Here is a 16,135-nt window from a genome sequence, read left to right as displayed (position 1 = left end):
CACCCATGCCTGTTTGTTAACATGTTTAGTCCACAGAATCTTCCCAAGGTTCAGGATGTGTTTTGTTTTCTTATGCTGCTATTTAGGAGCAATTGGTTGTGCTATATTGACCAGCAGAGGTTTGTATTTTACATGCCCATGGATCAGCTAAACTGGGGTTAATGACAGATGTCATCTGATTCCCCTTCCTGGTAATGAAATCTGCAAGCAGCAGGCCAAGGGGTGTGTTTTTTGTGTGAGGGAGAATAGAATAAAGTATTATTCTTGTTTAGAACAGTCTATTCTAAAGTGGAATAGTAGAAAGAAATGAGTAGTGATGTATATTTGAAGATATGGGTGCAGTAGCAAGTGTTGATAGGCATAGTGGCTGTTTAGTTTGGCAAAGAAACCCTAATTCCTGCTTGTTTTAAATTTTGAATAAAGCACAGGACATCTCATTCCTGGTGGCAAACAAAGGTTCATGTACACTCTGAGAGAGCTGTACTTCTATATCTGTATCTTTATTTTAGTTGCCCGTGATGATTATGCCTCTTAAAATGGCTGCTGGTTTGTTTTGTTCAAAGCATTTTATAATGCTAAAAGTATCGAGAGTCTGTATTGCAAAGATCCTGCAAGTATCCTATACACACGCACACACAATAAGGAATCAGTTTACCCCATTAGAGCACTGATATTGTGAAGAATGATGTTGAACAGGGGTACTGTATTAGCTTCTCTTCCTTTGTTTAAAATTAAAAGAATATATGTTTTAGAAGTCAAGAAAATGAGTTCAGTCTTCCTTTCCTCTTACTGTCAAACAAAGTTTGCCTCGGCTCTTGACTTCATATGGAATTTGTCATGGATAGGAAGCATATACCTTTCCTTGTGAATATATAACTTGTAGTCGCCTCTTAGGAAAGGGGGGGAAAAGAAAAGAGAAGGAGCCCTTTCATCATGTTCAGTTTTCCTCACTGTTTTATTTCACTTAAAACATCACTCAGGACCAAGTGGTATTTGTCAGTAGTAATTGGCAAAGGCTGCAGGCAGTTTTCAAGGCTGTCTGGGTGGAAAATCTCAAAGCAGTTGTCTGTGTTGAAAGAAAATATTACATTTGATCTCCCCCCGCCTCAATCTCTACAGACATGATGTATGTCTGCATTCCGTAACTTGAAGAGTTCTCCTTCTTAAACCTCAGGAAGTAGCTTTTCTTTAGTAATGTACAGTATTGTCTGGGAAGCAACCACAATGTACATACAGTTACTTTCTGAATTCTTTTCAAAAGGTTTTATTTTTTAAAATCAACCACTTATTGTGGTTTTGGCTAGTTTGGAAAGGTATAATATTTTGCCCGATGACTGCACCTCTTGCATGTTGACGCCCTCCCTTTTTTCATGCAGTCATAGATTTCTTCCTGGGTGTTTCCTTTTTGAGTAATGACTCTCACACCAAGACCTCTGTGCAATTAATCACCTTTCCTCTTAATGCAGCCATGAAAATTGAAAAATACTTCATCACCTCTTCTCGGTGTGCTTATCTACAGTAATGACAAAAGATGGATTAACAAATACTACAGTTTTCACAAGTCAGGCTTGCATGGGGTTGGTTTCTCTTTCCCCACCCCCATTCTGATCAGGTGCATGGTGAGGCTTCACTGAATCGGGCCCAATGTTCCTCATAATCTTTGAAAAATTGGCGTTGAATCTGAAATGAATTTTTCACTCAGTTTCCCCTAATATACACAGTAGGCCTATGAGCTTCATTCTAGGACAGTCACCCCTTGGACTGGTATTCAACTCTGTTTTACTCAGAGTAGACATTGAAATTAATAACTGTTACTAAGTTAGGCCATTCATTCCAATGGTTCCACTCCCCATTGTTTTACTTAAGGAAATAATTATATATTGTAAAAAGAGAGAAGGCATGGTAATTCTTCCCAAGAGTCTGCAAGAGTAAATGGATCAGAGAAAAAGTATATTAGGGAGAGATGGTGCCAATGAGAAATTCAGCCACATGCAGGAAATGGTACGTCCTGGGAGTTGTAGTCTAACTACATCTGGGGATTCAAGATTGAAGAACATTGGATTAGAGGGAGTCCAATAAGGTCCCTTCAGTAATTATATTATCTCTGTGAACCTTATCATTCTACAAGGGGTGCAGGACCCAGACCAACCAGGATGTCCCCTATGGAACTCTATGGAATTTTGTCAGTGCATACATAGGGCCCCTTCTGATGTATCCCAAACATACCAGACAGTGGAAGACATGGCTTTTGGGTGTGGTAGCCAAGTGAGTGGCACATTTCTCTAAACTCCTTTATAACCTTCCATACAGTATTAGCTGATCCCATTCTTCAGCAGATTTTATTGCTCTGTGGATTGGAAACACAGGACCTAAGGGACATGGCAAACTTTTAACACACTGTGTATTATTTATGTATACACATGCTTTTAATACATCCATTCACCCAAATACTTTTTTAAGCCCGGAAATTCTAGCAGGAAACACTGGTAATTATTTGTGCTTTCATAAATAATCACAAGTGTATTTTAATAACCGGGAATATTGTTTTTATCATTAAGAATTTCCAATGTAAGGGTTGCTTAGAAGAAAAGGGAATGCTTACTGGAAATTGTAGATCATCATGTTTTTTTGGTTTTTTAAAAAAAGGACTTTAATCTTAGGTTGCTAAGGACAACTTTATATTTGCATAGCCCAAGAGAGCAAAAAGATTTAAACAGCAAAATCCTGATTCCACTCAACTAAATGGGAATGGATTCCTTATACTTAAAGCATCTCTCTCTCTCTCTCTCTCTCTCTCTCTCTCTCTCTCTCTCTCTCTCTCTTTCTCTCTCTCTCTCTCTGTGTAAGAGTAAATAAACAATACTTTACTTTTTAAGACTGGGATGGGAATGTTGTTGCCCTCAAGACGTTGTTGGACTCCAGGTCCCATCAGTCCCAGCCAGCATGGCCACTATTCAGGGATGATGTGAGTTGGAGCCTGGCAACATCTGGAGGCAACAGCTTGCCTATCCTGCCACAAAGTAGAGTCAGCTGGGATTTCCCCCCAAATTTCTGTTCACTGAGAGCTTTGCTGTATTCTTGTATGGCTGCCTGTGAAACACTGGGGATTGTATAGAAGAACATGCTGGGGCTGAGAATGGAAGAAGGAATGAAAGGGTATCACCATCAATATGTTGGTCTTGCAAAGGTTGAAAAGTGTGGGAAGAATGAAACCTTAATCTTTGATATGCAAGAATGTGCACATAAGATATAACAAACGTCAAGGTTCAGAATGACATCTAGAAATTATTTCCTATGAGCTGAAAAGCTCAAGTTTTGGACCAATGTGGTTTTCAGCTCTCTATTAGAGATGCCATGATTTCTGTCCTATCATAGTCTACTGGTATGAACAATTGTGTATGATTCTATCTGATTTATTTTTCATATATCCATTGGTATATAAATCTATCAATTAATAAATGCAAGATAAACACAAAATTATTGGTGATTGCAAGCACAAATTCTTGCACACATTATTTTGAAGAGCAAAAGGATATAGAAACTCTTACACAAGCTGTATCCAAATATACGTCCTATTAAAGGAGATGGAGTAGAATGAGAGCATCTGAAGTCAGATGCTGATTTGGATGCTCATCTGTGTGTGCTTTCTAATGCACATCTCACTGAAAGTATGGAGCAGCTAGATGGCACCTGCATTTTGATGCATGTTCAAATCTACATTGATTTATGCTGGTGGTAGCCATGGATATATGAGATTTAATGGGATAGGTTGTCCGCATCCCTCAGGAGTTGCCACTGTAGCTATAGTCAAGTACCCCACAGTATGAAGCTATGCTGTAAATTTTCACCATTATAATAGTTGTCAGCCTATTCAGAATGGGGTGACAAAGTTGACAGGACACAAAGTGAGTGCCACTGATAATTCAGTAAACCACCACTTTTTAAAAACAAATTTAAACAATGTAATATTTTCAGTATGGAATAACTGGACATGTGTCCAAGGTGACTGAAGAAAAGGAAGATGCCAGTTTGCTCAGAGGCTTGGCAGATCAGATGCTGAACTGTCTTATTAGCTGTGTGTTTCCTGAGCCTAACATAGCAAAAAACATTCAACCATTGAATATTGTTGGTAGGGAGAAAATCAGTCGTGATGCTTTTTTGCACAACTGTTGATGCAGCCTATACATGTAGTGTGACATTTGGATCCCAGTATTAGGCCCCTTTAAAGGCCAAGGACCATTCTTTATTTGCCCTCTGCACCACTTCTCGGTTGTGTATATTGGGAGTCTGACCTGGATGTAGAAATAGTTAACTGCAGAGCTGAATCAGCGCTCAGATGAATGATGTGAATCACAGTTTTAAACTATTGCTTGCTTTCATCCAGTAGTATTCATTATGCTTAGGGGTCATGCAAGGTATGATGATGTTTGCTGATTTCTGAGATTATTTGAAGACCAAACCACAGCCATGCTGGGATAACACAAGTGTGGTTAGATAGTGTAACTCTAGGAACACTTCTCATGGCTTACCACAAAAACCTCAGTGGAGATACGCTGAAAAGTGGATAGGAGCTCTTATGTGCTTTGAGGGCTGGAGCCACAGTCAACATTGGTGACTCGAGACTGTATTTGTAAACACATCTGCCTTTTCCTTCAGACAGCTGTGAATCCTGGCTTCTTTTTGCTTTCCCTCTGAGATGGCCATGCCAGAAAGGGATAGAGGCACAGAATACAATCCATGCCTCATTATCAAATGTCTGCATGACTTTTAATGGATCTGAACAATTGCCACAAATGTATGTTGATTCCACGTGGTCAATGCCAGCCTTGGAAAACAGCTTGCAAAAGTAACATGCTCAATGGCTACCTTGTCTTCCCATATATACCCATGTTCCTCAGTTATTGCCTCAACTTAGAAGAAGAAGAAGAAAATAACATTTGTTGTTGTTGTTAATCTCCCTTTCCAGGGGTTGGGGAGATTCTTGCTCACCACAGGCAACCAGGCTATTTACAAGTCTGGTGAATATGTTTACAAATGTGGCTTCCCACATGAGAGATTCATATGGTGAAGCCCACTCTTTGGAAATTTGCTCTGGGATGCTAAATTCCAGCTTTCTCCATGTGATCCAAATGACATGCTCTGCATGTGAAATCAAGGTTGTAAAATTCTCTTGTGGTCATTACACCACAACTAAAAGTAACATTTGAATGAAGGTAAGTTTAAAAAACAAAACCAGATCCTGTTACTCTAGTCTCGTTGCAAAATAACTAGGAGTGCTCAAAGCCAACTTCACAAGATTTTAACGAAAGCTTCATACATATGGTTTCAAGCACAGCCTTTGATGAGGAGTGCCTGTACTTCAGTGTGTGAAAGAGGGTCAGTGAGGTTGCAAAGAGTTGAGGATGCAAAGGAGAACTCTTGTGTACTTTGTGCCTGTGTGCATACATTGATCTATTTAGTACATGTAGTTTCAGAGTATGAATGTAGTTCATTTGCATGTACTCCTGGCAACTTGGCTGCCGTTGAATGTTTTGAAATCTCCACCTTTCCCTCTAGAACAACTTTCTGATTAGTTATTTTGGGCTCCCACTAAGACACAGAGCACCTTCCAAAGCAAACAAACCCTGCCCTATTGTGTCATGAGAATTAGCTAACATTTCTTTCAGTATTAGCACCTCAAACAACAGGTTAAATGGAGTTCTATGATTATTTCCTCCTTGAAAAAAGCCAAACAAAAACCCCATGGCAAGCTGGATCTGAGCACAAGAAGGATGGTAGGGAGAGAGGCTGCTTAACCCTTTCCCTTCTGCTTGCTTTTCAAGTTCAAAAATGCCACGTGTGCAAGCTGCTTTTGTTCCTGTGCTGTTCTTCTGCACAGACTTTGTATCCAGCTTCTTTAAGTTTTAAAAACAAACCTGGAAGAAAGTAGCTTGCATCTGAAGAAGCATGGGCCTGAAGGAGAGGGTCCATAGCAAACAAGGAAGCAGGCAGGTTGTGTGAGACAAGACTTTTCTGTTCTGTGTCTCCATTTGCAGCCAAACGGCTGTGTAACTACAAGTGTTCCATTGAAGCTTTGTTTGAACTGGCCTCATGCTCTGAATCTTACTCAAGGAAAGCTCAGTGAGTTTATTCTGCACGGCAAAACTTCAAGAGTGCGTGCCATGCCATTATTCTTCTGCATAGACTGTATGAAGTGTCTCGGGCAGGCCATGGTCTCAAAGTCCAGGATGCAGGGCCAACTTGCTGAAGCTAAGCAGAACTGGGTCTGGTGAGTGCCAGGGGATCCTATGTATGTCAGTGTCAATTTCACAGAATGAAAGATGAGATATGAATAAAGTAAGTGTCTAGAGAGGCCCCGGCAGGAGAAAGATTACAGTATGAGTTAGGTGCAGAAGTGACAGAAAGTGTCAGTGTTTGCACATTTTGTTTGCCAATGCTCACTATGTCCAAATAGTTTACTTGGTGGAAGGGTGCGGGGTGGAACTCTATCAAAGTTTGATGAAGCCCCATGGGTTCCTATTACGGTGGATATGAGACAATACGGCAGCTGATGCTGCAAAAAGGAAACAAACAGCTTCGCTGCACATCTTCTGTCCCAGCTGAATGTTGTTGATATGGCTCTGGATGTTGCAGTGAATCTGCTGCTTTGGCCCTCTGACCCCTGCTTGGGTTTGCTCTGTAAAAATTGTAGATCAACATCATCGCTCAGCATTGAGTCTAAATTTGCAGAGAAGTCCAGCCATGCACTTGAGAAACATGGAAATCTGTTCAGCAACGGAAGTGGCACGACAAGGCCTGCACAGGGGTGGCACCCTACCCCTTCAAGAGATACAGATGGGTACCAAACAGTTCTCCCTAAGGCTGATGACTAAGCAGATCATTTATTGTTGCACAGATGTGATATAATGTTGCAACTCCAGACAGCATGGGAACTGACCACAATTCTCGCCGTCTGTTTAGATCTGGGCTTTGTACTGTTTGTTTAAAGTCCCTTTCTTTCTTAAATCCTCGAGACCGTACTCCATCACTCTGATTTTCCAAAGACAGCCTATGACAAGCCACATAAAAGAGTTCATTAGCGTCACTCAGGTGTATGATCTGATTGAGAACGCCTGGGTTTCAAATAAAAGAGAAAACAATTTGGCTTATTTTCACTGCTGGGGCCTGAGACTCCGTATCTCAGCAACGCGAGCTGCAAACACAAAAGATAGAAGAACCACACACCCATTTAGTAAACGCAGCACAGGTGGCTAGAAAGAATACGTGAGCAAATATCAACAGTCAGTTTTGAAACTTCCATTGTGTCCAAGTTTGCTGTAGGTGTTTCCTGTAGGTTTTCCTGCATCTATTGATTCAGAAACGTTGGGGTGGGGGGTGAAAGCATGGCTGGTACTTACAGATAACTTTATTAACATTATATGTTTTTATTGCTGCATTCGGTATGGAAGACACAGGGGCAGTGACCTCAGATCCTTCTTCAGGTTAGAAACATCAGTAATGTCTCTATCTGGTTAGTTTGTCTTGAGGCAGACTCCAAAATGGTGCCACCTCCCCACCAGGGAAGAAGGGGCGAAGGAATATCTACATCAAGAACAGGCAGGGGGAGAGGAGAGAAAGATTGACATTAGGATCTGCTGTCCCTGTGCATCTTGCTGCCTGAGGCACTTGCCTCATCTGACCTTATAGGTGGGCTGGCCCTGTACTGTGAGAATAGAATGCTAGAATAGATGGGCCTTGGCCCTGATGCAGCAGGACACTTGCATGCTTATGGTCTTAATTCCAATCATTGCATTTATTCATTCAGTATGCTTTAGGGTGTTGTTCCAAAGAAAGAAATGGCTGAGAATCTCTCATATTCCAAGCAAACCTTGATTAAGTGCATATGAAAGAGAGCATGATGAAGAATCAGAATTTAATCAGTTCTGACCTTTCCCCGTGATAAATGATTGGAAGTTGATTTTCCAAAGCTTTTAGGCAGCGTGTAGGTGTTCCGGTTTGACAATCACAGCAAAATATGAACCTTGGCCAGTTTTGAGATTAATTAATGATCTGCATATCATGCAAACTGTAAGTCTCCTTGTCTATTAAAAATATTTATAAAGGAAGGAAGAAAAATAGTGGCAGCAGTGTTTGGCTAATACCAATACATATTAAGAGATGTCTTCAGCAGCAAGCAATGCAAAGGAACATTTATGCATATGAAAAGTTCCCTCCCAAATTTGTCATTTAGATTATGTACTAACATTTGTTTTCATTTGGTGCAAATGGCATACAGATTATTCACTTATTAAATCAGTGTAGAAATCAATTCCTTGGTTGATCTTTATGGTAATTCACCCAGCACGTGGCATTTTGTATAATTCAATGGCAAAGAGCAAAAAATCATACTGATTTGTGTTCCCCATTTCCCCAAGCAACGAGACGCTCCAGAGCAGATTTTCAGAGCCAGTTTCCTTTGTGAGATTTGCCGAGACCTGGCAGTATCTCTTTATTTACTTATGAACAGGTTGAGCAGAGAGAAGCAAGCAGTAACACAGGCCAACAGTGTTGGTTCTGAAGCAGGGCTGGCCACAAAAGCCACAAAAAGTTACAAATCCACAAAACAAAATACCTGACCTTTTAAAGATAAAGGCTAGAATAATGAGCCATTAGTGGTTTTTAAGGAAATACCTGTGGTTCACCAACAGATTTGAGCCAAACCAGAGGTGATGTAGGACAGCCATGATCCAGGGTGTGTTTAATCCTTTCTTCTCATGTCCCTTCCCCAATATTATGAGGGAAGGGAGAAGACAGGAGCAGATGCCGCCCCTGTCCCCATTGAGCTAAGAGCTATGTCAGGGGATGAGGGTAATCTTGCAGAGCAACACTCACTTCTAGGGATGGAAGAATCGGTCAACTTCGGTTCTCTCAGTTTCTCATTTTTCCAATCATAAACCAGTTCTTCACGATTCCGTATCAGTTCACTATTTTTTTTTTAAAAATAAAAAGTCCTTATTAAAATTCTTCAGCATTTTAGAGCAAATTTCTGAATTTATATGAAGTTTTGACTAATCTACACATCTTTGCAAAGTATTTTCCCTAATATTTGTTAATGTTCTTTTCGCTCATTTATGCACTCTTCCTCCTAATGTAGGCATTTCTGTAAATCTTATTTGGTTGAAGTTCAGCATCATAAAATTTGGATAAGTGCTAATTTTGAAGGATGGCTGTGTTTCAGTTCTTATACTGTTTCAAAAAGTGTGATTCAGCTTTAAACGTGAACCCCTACCACATCCCCAGAGAAGTAGGGCTGCAAATAGGAAAAGCAAAAATCACAAGAGATCTGTTTGATGGTTGGTCCTAAGAAGTCTGCTATGACATTTGGCACACACAAAATAACACAACCCTTGGCATGGTGTCCTCCAGATATTTGGGGCTACAACTCCCATCAGCCCCAGTCAGCACAGTAAAGAGCAGCTTACAAGCTAAAAAGACATGATACAAAAAGGAATACGAATTGGTAGCGAAGAGGAAATAAGCAAACTCAGGTTTAAGTTCTTAGTTCCAGATCTGGAAAATGATCCTAGTTTGATTTACATGTATGATGGAGCAACCTTAAAACTGTTTCCACATTTATTTCCTTTCTCACTGATGTTTGGGCTTCCTCAGCTATATAGCTTCTTAGCTAATAAGAGGAATGATGGTGTGTTTTTTAGGGAGATGCTGGCAGTATCATTATCCTCCCTGGGTCTTTGCAGTATCCCTTTGTTGCAAATCTTACTTTTTATGTTCTTTGAAGGTTCCAAATTTCTGAAGGTGAATGGAGGTGTGGTGTTGAAATGTGCAGGTTATGCTTTCTAAAGATATCTGGATCGTCCAGAAAATCTCCTGGGATTATAGCTAAAGAAAGACCACTGTCTAAGAGCTAGCATGGCATAGTTTTTCTTTCTCCTGGTGTGTATTAAAATGAAATCCAATTTTGATACATGGTTTAATGAATCAAAGACAGAAGTGTAGAGGTGATATAACGATACCATCTGGGAAGTTTTTGTCCTGTGAAAGCCTCCTAATCACACTTCAGTATTTATTTAAAAGCCAAAATGTGTTTAGCCCCTGAAATGTTTCAGTGCCAATGATTTTCAGTATCGCATTGTATCATTATTGCCTGGCAAGCGAACGGTGCCCTCCAGATCTTGCTTGACCCGTTATCACCCATCATCCATGACTGTGGTTCAAGTTGGCTGTGGCTGATGGGAACTAGTCATCCAACAATATCTGGAGGACCACAAATTCTCCATTCTTGACATGAATGCATTGATGTTATCGGTACAACAGTGTGTGCGTGGAAGAGCTGTGCTTTCTGATTGCTCATAAAAGATACTCATGTCAGGCCTTGTTTACAAATGACATTGACACAGTAGAAAGCCCTTGCTATTCAAAGCTTTCAGCAAATCTTGTATTCCCTACAAATTCCTCTCAGAGCCCAAGGAGAGCTGCTGGGTTATATATGAGTGTGAAGGACATCTTGTTGCCAAATGGTATTTGGGTCAGGCCAAATGCCCATCTAGGCCTGCATCCTGTTCTCACAGTGGTCCATGAGATGCCCATGGGAAGCCTGCAAGCAGTCCCAAGTTTCTCCCCACTTGTGATTCTTAGCAACTGGTATTCAGTAGCATACTGCCTTTGATGTGGAGAAATGTTTTCCATTATTCCCTCTCAAGCCCGATTTCAACTGCAGCTATTCTGGGATAATCACCTGGTGAAATATGCACCAGCTGCAGGTTGAAGGGTCGCTGGTTAACAATCCCAGTTTATCATTTGGAAATATCACTGCTTCCGATTCTGCATTGCCCGTACAACCAGGATCAGCAGCACCTGGGCCCTTGCCATTAACCTTCATGGTACTGATTAACTTCTATACAGAAAAGGTACTTCTTTCTATAGAATTACTGGCTTCCCTGTGTGTAGCTATTGGCAAACGTTTCAATATTTATGTTAATGCCGCATTCACTCAAGCCCAAATGCAGTGTTTGATGATCCGTTTAGCTTTCTCCCTTTCAAGTTTACACGCCTTTATCTTTCAGTACTTTGGAATGTTATCGAATCTTCCTCCACCCTCTATTCAACGTGGCTTTCTGTGAGCTTTTCACATCCATCCCATTCTATGGGTGCTGTCTAACACGGCATTATAGACCTGTCAACAACAATGTATTTTTTCCTGGCTTGGCTTCCAGAGCAGGCTTAGCTTCCAACCTACCTTTACCTATCACATTTCATGTTGATTTGTAAGGCCTCACATTTGAAGGCCTAGTGTGTGATATTCAGCAGTGCACCAAACCTTACAAACTCTTAAATGCAGAAGCAAATGGGACAATAACCAACATATACATGCTGTTGTTGCTGCTGGGGCCGTTAAATTTTATATACTGTCCTTCATCTGAGGACCACAGGGTGGTTTGCAGTATAAAAACACAGAGCACAAACATAATAACAAACAAAACAATACTCCCCCCCCCCAATTTAAAAGGTCATAGATTGCTTAATTAGCCAGGAAGAAGAGGAATTTTTTTGCCTGGTGCCTAAAGATAATGTAATGAAGGTGCCAGGCTCTCCCTAGAGAGAGCATTCCACAAATGAGGGGCCACCACAGAAAAGGCTCATTCTCATGTTGCTGCCCTCTGGACCTCCTGTGAAGGTGACAGGTGAAGGAGGGCCTCAGATGATTATCACGTTTCCTATTTTGAATAACCTATGTACATGCACATAATGGCAGGAGCAGCAGATTGGTTTCACAGTGCTCCACTGCGCAGTGCTGAACTCCCCACACCTTGCTCCTCCCCCTCTGGTAATTGCAGCAGTAACATGCTGTACTTGTAAGCTGGGAGAGTAGCAGCACTTTGCATCCGCTGCCCCACCAGTCACTATTGGAGGGGATAGAAATCAACCAAAAGCAGTGCTCAGGAGGAGCATATATCAAAAACTACAATCAAATAACACCCAGAAGAGTAAACACTTCAATAATAAACCCATAATACAGTGGTACCTTGGGCTAAGAACTTAATTTGTTCCGGAGGTCTGTTCTTAACCTGAAACTGTTCTTAACCTGAGGTACCACTTTAGATAATGGGGCCTCCCGCTGCCACCGCACGATTTCCATTCTCATCCTGAGGTAAAGTTCTCAACCCGAGGTACTACTTCCGGGTTAGCAGGGTCTGTAACCTGAAGTGTCTGTAACCCGAGGTACCACTGTAGGTTGAATCCTTTGCAATATGGTATATTACAACACCCCTGCAATGCATTTCAATACAGGATATTTATTATCCTGGGAAGGTTTACATTGATGGCTCAGTTGATGAATAACAATATGGTAAACTTTGAGAAAGGTTAATTTTGTGGTTTGGAATTTGCTCAGCTATAGGTTTATATTATTTCAGTTAGCAATTGTTGAAAATTGCAGGTTTGCCTGAGTTGATTGTTCATAAGAGGCTTTGAAGTGAATTGTCTTGTCCTCTTCCTTTGAAGTTTCATATACAAGATCCAAAGCCTATTGGTTAAGTTTTATTCCAGAAATGCTGACCCATTTATTGTTTATATTCTTTTACAGAACTAATATGCTTAGTTCATTGTGGGAAACCACTTTTGTCTGGTGAGCCAGATTAAAAAGTGGCCACGGCTTCTCCTGGCAGGTGGGTGGGGCTGCCTACCTGTCAATCACCTGATATCATCAGGTGGATGTGATCCTGATGGAAAGCAATGGGCTGGCATCCAGTGTCAATTTAGCAGCACCACATGCAAGCCCTGTTGCAAATCCTATCCTCATCTGTGTGTGATTCCTATCCTCCTCTGAATTGAAGGGCTCAGCAGTTAGAGCCAAAGACATTTTATAATGTAAGTATAGCAGCATTCTCAGGCTCTGCTATATTGGCATTGAATAGAGCACATTCAAGAGTGATACCCATCTATCACCATTACATCTGAGAGACATTTTGGGTTATATCCAACAAAGTCATCCCTCTCCTCTTCCTTTGTGCTCCCTGCACAAAATAAAATCAAACAAAAACTCTGCTCTGGAGAGTTAGAGGAAACCTCAGAACAGACCTGGAGATGGTTTTGTTGGATTCAACCCATTAGTCAGAATTTGCTCTGCTCAGTGAAGGGAATACCCTTGAATTTGTCTTGCCAAAGATATAACAGTTGCCAACATGATGGTAAAAATATGCCGCTCTTTGTGGTTTGTTTGAATTAGTTCAAAGTGTTTCAGCTGAACACAGCTCCTTTCCGAGAATCTATATTAAAATGTTTGGAGATGTCTTTTGTGGGGTATATCAATCGAACATAAACAGTTACAAAAGATGTTACTTCTGTAATGCTTTCAGTGTTACTTGATTTGTAAAACTGATTCTTCTCCGCAGTTATTGTTGGTGGCAGCCCAGAAAACAATGCTACACCTTTGAAAAACAAAACAGGCCTCCTTCTTTCAAGGCTGTCAGGTTATTTTTTTCCTGAAGTCTTTTAAGGCTGCTAAGTTGTTGTTTAATCCTTACCTCAGGGCTAAAAGCCTTTCAAGGGAACAAAAACACATGTAATATCAAAAAGAGAGAGTCTATAGAGCTGTTTGTCTGCTGAGAACTCCTTAGAGGCCGCATTCAGATCAGCAAAATGTGACAGAAATTCATTCAGCAATAACCATTCCCTCAGTCAAAAGCATCAATGTCATTTCCATCCATTGAGCTTGACTTCTGAAGCCTTTAAAGGAATGGAAGCTGGCACACAGTAGGTTCTGCCCAGCACTGGAAACAAGGCCCAATCTATGTTCAGTTACAGGGTGTGTTGGGATTGACAAATATGGAATTCATGAGGATTGTATGTCGGGCACTTGAAGAACTGCCTTAGAGAACAAGAAAGATGGTGAACAGAGCCATCTTTCCTATTGGGCTTACTGGCACGTTGCGCCAGGGCGCTGGCATCTCAGGGGCGCCCCAGTGAGTGGGGGAGCTATGCGGTTTTCCCGGCAGCCTCCCCTTTCCCTGCACGCCTGCCAGCTGTGCCCCATCAACCATACGGCTGGCGGGCGTGCAGCTTCCTTCCCAAGCCTCCGCAGGAGAGCGATCCCCGCAGAGGCTTGGGAAAAGGTTGACAACAATTCTGGAAAACGGGGGGGGGGGGGGGCGGGGCGCTGGAGGGATCTTTGCACAATTGTGCCAGAAATGCTTTAGACGGCCCTGATGGGGAAAGGGAACTGTTAAACACTTCACTTCACACACTACTAGGGGCAGGCACATCTCACCTCTTCCAGTTAGGAGTTTCCATTATACATATCAAGCCTGAGGGCCTCCCAAATCCTGCACACATGTTTCTATCCAGATAGAGGGGCCCATGCCAATAGGTGATGTAGATGTGCATCTGGAATCCTTATGAGTGCATCCTAATACTTATTCCACACCTAGAGAACTTGGTGGGGATGAAGATGCACTTCCCTTCTGGTACCCTTGGTTGCATGCAACAAGGCATAATTAAACCTGGATCAGGGTCACTGTGTCCACTGAGCACCAGAAAGTCAACCCATGCCCTTTTACGCTCTTACTTTATAGGTAAAAAGGTAAAAGTAAAGGACCCCTGGATGGTTAAGTCCAGTCAAAGGCAACTATGGGATTGTGGCGCTCATCTCGCTTTCAGGACCAGGGAGCCAGTGTTTGTCCACAGGCAGCTTTCTGGGTCATGTGACCAGCATGACTAAACCACTTCTGGTGCAATGGGACATCGTGATGGAAACCAGAGCACACAGAAATGCCATTTACCTTCCTGTCTCAACAGTACCTATTTATCTACTTGCACTGGCATGCTTTTGAACTGCTAGGTTGGCAGGACAGAACAACTGGAGCTCACCCTATTGCGGGGATTCGAACCACCGACCTTCTGATTAGCAAGCCCAAGAGGTTCGATGGTCCTACTTTATATGCAGAGACAAAGTGCTTAAATATTATTATTTTTATAATATTTATACCCCACCTTTTCCCCTGACAGGAACTCAAGGCAGCTCACAGATAAAATAAGAAGAGCTAAAAACATGGGGGGAATAATTTAAAAACAATTAAACATTAATAGGATTAAAACTCTCTCTCTCTCTCTCTCTCTCTCTCTCTCTCTCTCTCTCTCTCTCTCATATGACTATTACCGGTAAAATAGTATAGAAAACACTAGACTAACAAAAGCTTTCCTGAAGAGCTAGGTACTGCTGCTTTTTCATTTTCCTTGTTTGATTCTGCAACTAAATAGGAAACTCCTAACAGCATGGCTGGGTGACCCACCAAACCTGTTCCAACACTTGCAGTAGGGAGGTGTGAATGTACACATGCAATCCCAGGTCCCAAATCTTGAAATCTCATGTAATTGGTTAAGTGATTTATGATATTTATACCTTGCATTTCAGTCAAGAAGGGCTCCCAATCCAGCTCACAACAATTAAAAACCATCACAAATATACACAATGTGGTGTATAATGACTCACCAGCCTAGGTTCCAAGCTCTTCTCTCCAGAGGAAAGGAGCAGCTGATGGGCTTAGGGCTATTGGCAAAGCTGCCAATCCACAGAAAAACCCCTTCAGCTGAACTGCAGACTTATCAGGACCCAGGCTGTTGATCAATAAGTTTTCCTATGGTGACTGCAAGAGCTGGTCTTCTATACTTTTAATCAAGGTTGGAATTTTGTTGGAACATTTTGTGCATTATATAAATTGCTCACTAGATGTCACCAGTTATCTATACTAAACATTGCTGCTTCCACTCATTTCCTATCAAAGAGAGAAGAAGTATAGTACTCAGTTGGGCCTGGTCCTTGGCCATGGCTTAACCCAGCATGATTGGAAATCCAGAGGCTATTCTGGCTTGCAAAATGCCAGTACTTGCACTGGTCAAAAAGCTATACATGCAAATTTGCATGCAAAATCATTGGGGAGATGGCATTATCTGGCAACATATTTAGAGCGCCATTAAATTTGCTGGACATTTTACCATTGACTTCAATAGGATCTGGGCTGCATCCTTTGAAAACAACAGCTGTATGGAGAGAATCAGAAGGATTAGAGGCATTCTGTTACTGTGAGAATGAAACTTTTGGGAAACGTTGTTTAAAGCAAAGCCTATTATATAGAGGAAG

Source organism: Podarcis raffonei, chromosome 4, assembly GCF_027172205.1.
Source record: "Podarcis raffonei isolate rPodRaf1 chromosome 4, rPodRaf1.pri, whole genome shotgun sequence".
NCBI lineage: Eukaryota > Metazoa > Chordata > Lepidosauria > Squamata > Lacertidae > Podarcis > Podarcis raffonei.
This window is presented reverse-complemented; position numbering follows the sequence as displayed.